Source organism: Papaver somniferum, chromosome 2 (genome assembly GCF_003573695.1).
Source record: "Papaver somniferum cultivar HN1 chromosome 2, ASM357369v1, whole genome shotgun sequence".
NCBI lineage: Eukaryota > Viridiplantae > Streptophyta > Magnoliopsida > Ranunculales > Papaveraceae > Papaver > Papaver somniferum.
The window spans coordinates 4,670,116-4,674,145 of NC_039359.1; the positions used below are offsets into that span (position 1 = coordinate 4,670,116).

At 33.8% G+C, this 4,030-nt stretch overlaps 1 long non-coding RNA gene across 1 annotated transcript; it reads right to left on the minus strand.

Moving 5' to 3' along the window:
• Positions 1-1,005: 1,005 nt before the first annotated feature.
• On the minus strand, positions 1,006-2,279 carry LOC113352926. The gene is made up of 3 exons (XR_003360988.1): positions 2,222-2,279; positions 2,034-2,132; positions 1,006-1,331 (listed from the first exon to the last, which is right to left on the minus strand). It is a non-coding gene; the product is annotated as an uncharacterized LOC113352926 (long non-coding RNA).
• Between the last annotated feature and the right edge of the window lie 1,751 nt (positions 2,280-4,030).

Sequence of the window (4,030 nt, forward strand, 5' to 3'; positions counted from 1 at the left end):
AACTATTGATGAGACGATCGTGATGATTTTGACGTTAACATACTGATTAATCGTCCTTTCAGGATCAATAATACATCCTTAAGAAATTTATATCTCCGTCCAGCAGTTCTTGGAAAAGGAGAACCACTGCTCTTTCCTTTACTTCGATCAGTAGTACTAGTAGTCGATTCTTTATCGTTCTTTTTAATCTACTCATCAGAGATCTTTACCACTGCTAGACGACGAAGATCTTTTGCCAGAAGAAGAGAATACGATAGAGAAAGTGTATAACCCCTACTATCAACGGCTAGGATTTAACCCTAATTTCAAAGGATAGAGATCCTCGGTACTACGAGACGGGACGGGAATAGCATAGAACTGTTACTCGTACCTACTCTAGGCATGGTACCAGTTTTGGTACTTGTACCTGTCCCATCTGACCGCGGTTCAGGGACGATACCGGTACGGTTTCTGCGGTTCCATGGGACGGGACGGTTCCTGTGCACCCCCAGGTGCTCTTGTCAGAGATTATAAAGTCCCGATAGATGTTGTGAATCATTTTATGTTTTCCGATGGTTCTTTTAAAGATTTTAAAATGGGTTTGGGAGTTATCAGGTGTGATATTTCAGGAAAAGAGTTCTCGCTCGGACTTTGGCTTGATTCCAGATGCAGTAGGTGCTGAAGCTGCTGCTCTCATTTTGGCGATCTCTTGGGCAGAAGAGATACAACTTTCCAAAGTTGTTTTTGTTAGTGATAGTCTCCAACTGGTGGATTATGTGAATGGAAGTGAAGATCTTCTCATTCTCAATCAGTGCCGGGTTTTAATTTCTAGTTCTTGCTCCTTTAAAGTTGTGTTTGTAAATCGTGTGAAAAACCATCTAGCAAATCAAGCAGAGCTAGAAATTTTAGTCAGGGTCTTTGGGTCTCCTATCCCTCTTTTTTGAACTCGAATATTGATTATAATTCTCTTCTTTGTTAATCTCATGGTGTGTTTTTTAGCAAAAAAGAAAAAAACAAAGACATACCTTAAAAAGACACCTACACCCACTTTCATAAGACTTAAAAGGTAGAAAAAGTATCACAGAGACATAGCTCCCGGACCTGTCTCAATCAAGTCTTTAGTCTTCATACTATTACTACAGTAACCAAATCTGTAATGTTACTGCAGATAACACAGTCTAGGCCAAGCTACACAAGTTGGCCGATCCAAAAGCCATACTAAATTATAAATAAACATTATCCCAACAAAACATCTTGCAAGTATTCAGAGAAATTAGTAACATCTAAGTTGAAAATATGGCTCCTCTCTCCGGGATCAGCAGCCAGGCCATTTGGAAAATAGATGAATCTACCTACATAAAACAACATAGGAAAAGAAGTAAGAAAAAGAAAGTTTAGAACTAAGAATGTTAATATCAAGATCTCAGAAGATCTGTGTGATGGGTGACAAAACGAACATAACAAGGCAGAACGGAGGCCCCATGAGAACGCTAATGTATCACAAGAACTCCATGCAAATAAGCAAAAATCAAATAAGAAGGTAGAGAACTTGCAACACAGTAAACTTCCTAAGCACCAAATGCTTCCAGCTTGATCAATAAGAGTTCCAAAACACTTTCAGCTTTCTGTCTGTACCCATCGAACGTATATTTTGGTTTATCTTCCTTGAAAGGTTTTGCGAGCTTATCCATTTCAATAAATAAGCATTCTATTTTCTGGTTCAAAATCATGTACTCCTCTTTTTTTCTTTGGATTGCTTGGAAGTCGTTATTCTCCGGTTGAACCGTCTCTTTTGGCTTCTTCGGTACCTTAAAGACAAATCCCGATTCAGATCGTTCCAACTCCCAAATCGAAGCTAAAATTTTATCTTTGTTCATACGATGTATGTTCTTCTCCATCATCCAATCTTTAAGCTCTTTGCAAATATCATCTTTAGAGTTGCTTAAGACACCCCACAAAAAAAGCTCAATCTGTTTTCTAGTTGCAAAGCTTTAAGATATAATAATCACTAGAACAAACAATATAAATGACAATAAAAATGGAAACTGACTCACTCTAGCTATTCCTATTAATGCTCTGCGGTATTTGAGCTGGAGCTTAAAGCCATCTATTTCAGTACTTCTCGTTTCTTCATTGAGCTTTATCAGCAGATTCTAAAAATAAAAACACAAAACAATAAAACCTATTATAACAAGATGATAGTTTTCTAGCCACATAAGATTATGACATATATGTCATTTACCTTGACGATTTCAACAACTTTGCGTACTGCACGTTTTGTGAGATAATCATGACGTTCTTTCTTTCTTTATCTTTATACAAAGAGAGTTTTTTTTGAGCGACCTGGTTAATCGAGCTTTCTGTTGATTCTGGCCCCACCATTTATTATTTTGGCCAATAGAAATTCAAGACAATCTTTGGGACCCACAATATATCATCCGGCCAATCACATTCGAGAATATAGTTACCTAAAATTATTAAATCTTGTAAAATCTTAAAAACATCACCAAAACTAATACAGAAAACATAACATTACCAAAAAAAAAATACTTACAAAACCATAATAAAATTAAATATGCAATATTCATCGTGATTTTATCATAAAACTAAATCAATCATAAAATTATATATAAAAAAATACAATGTCTAATGTCCATTTACACTTTTTATAACAATAAAACTCGCCTAATTACAATTCCTAACTAGGAATTGATCAGATTTAAGGCGTAGAGTTCCAAATATTAACCTGTAAATGGAAACACTTTTCCTCTTTCTTAAAAAAATAAATTGTTTATCCTGCATGATAGTCCAAAGATAAAATGTTAATATAGATTGAATAATACATGACGTTAAACAAATTACGAGAACGAGAAAATAAAGAACATTAGATGAAAAGTGCAATAAACATAATGAATGAATTTCAATATTACTCCATCCATTAAGAAATTATTCCTTCTATTAAAGAAAAATAGCAAAATAGAATAAGATCTATATCAAGACGTGCAAGATACCGAATGCCTAATATTTTTGACAGATTATTACGTGGCTATCCAAATATATATAAAATATAAATTGAATTATATTATTTCAAAAACAATAAATTCCAAAGATTAAAAATGGAATTAATACTTCTAATCAAGAATATTTTCTTAATAATAGGGAGACATAATAACCATTTTAGCTTTTTATTGGTAAATATAACGTTAATTCCAAAATTATCGTTATCTCCATGTATATAAGAGCGCAAGCAAAACCTAATCGATTCGAATTTTTTGTTCTGATAGTGATGAATTTTTTTTCTATTCGTTTTTTTTTTAGGGTTTCGGTTTTGTGGATGATTCGTCTGATGTGTGATTGTCTTCTGTTTTGCAGGTATTATGAAAAGTGTGGTTGAGTGGCGCTACTTCTTTGCTTTGAATATAACATCTCGGGTAAAAAACTTTTCTCTATTTGAATTAATTCCTCATTTTTTTTATTAGTCGTGATTATTTTGTTTGTTTTTGATGGATTGAAAGATGAATATGCTAGTTTTACATTTCTTGTTGTACCGGTGCTTACATTAAATTTTCTGATTTTTTGTTTGACTTAATCGTATCCCTACAGGCTTTTACGATTTTGTGTTATATTCGTAAGTCTCTGTTTATAACGTTTAATGATCACAGGTTAAATTATCAGTAAAATTTATAAAGTTTTTTTTCTCTCGTGGAGCATCGATAGCCTATCCTTATTTCTTAATTAGCAGCAAATTTATTATTTATTATTCTCATTGTTGGTTTGAGTCCCTTCCGGGTATGCTCTGAGTGACTGAGTCTATTTGTACATATAGGAATTATGGGCGCCACCAAAACTTTTTTTGCATGGCTTATTTTTCGAGAGTGGTGAGTGTTTATCGTTTTCTTATACCAAGTTTAGATGGAATAGCCAAAATGGCTTAGCCAAATAGCAAGGTTGTTAGTTTTTTCCTATAGACAGGATGGATGACTGATGTGTGTTTTATATTTATACGCCATCCAAGATTAGATAATTGTGTCAGTCACCTTAATTGATTTCA